The following is a 207-nucleotide window of genomic DNA, read 5'->3' on the forward strand; positions in this document are numbered from 1 at the left end:
CCAGGAGGTCACCCATCCTAGTACTACTCTCGCCCAAGCACGCTTAACTGCGGAGTTCTGATGGGATCCGGTGCATTAGTGCTGGTATGATCGCACCCATCAAACTAATTACTTAAAATTCATATAATCCTTGAGCGACATACTAGCCTCCTTCCGATCCCAATCCAAACGGAGATCTGATCCAAACCCATGGCTACGCGATGGGCA

The 207-nt window shown here is 49.3% G+C and overlaps 1 pseudogene; it reads right to left on the reverse strand.

Moving 5' to 3' along the window:
• On the reverse strand, positions 1-98 carry LOC118345549 (annotated as a pseudogene; the record flags this gene model as incomplete).
• Positions 99-207: the final 109 nt, after the last annotated feature.

This window comes from Juglans regia, unplaced genomic scaffold (genome assembly GCF_001411555.2).
Source record: "Juglans regia cultivar Chandler unplaced genomic scaffold, Walnut 2.0 Scaffold_2858, whole genome shotgun sequence".
In the NCBI taxonomy this organism is placed as follows: domain Eukaryota; kingdom Viridiplantae; phylum Streptophyta; class Magnoliopsida; order Fagales; family Juglandaceae; genus Juglans; species Juglans regia.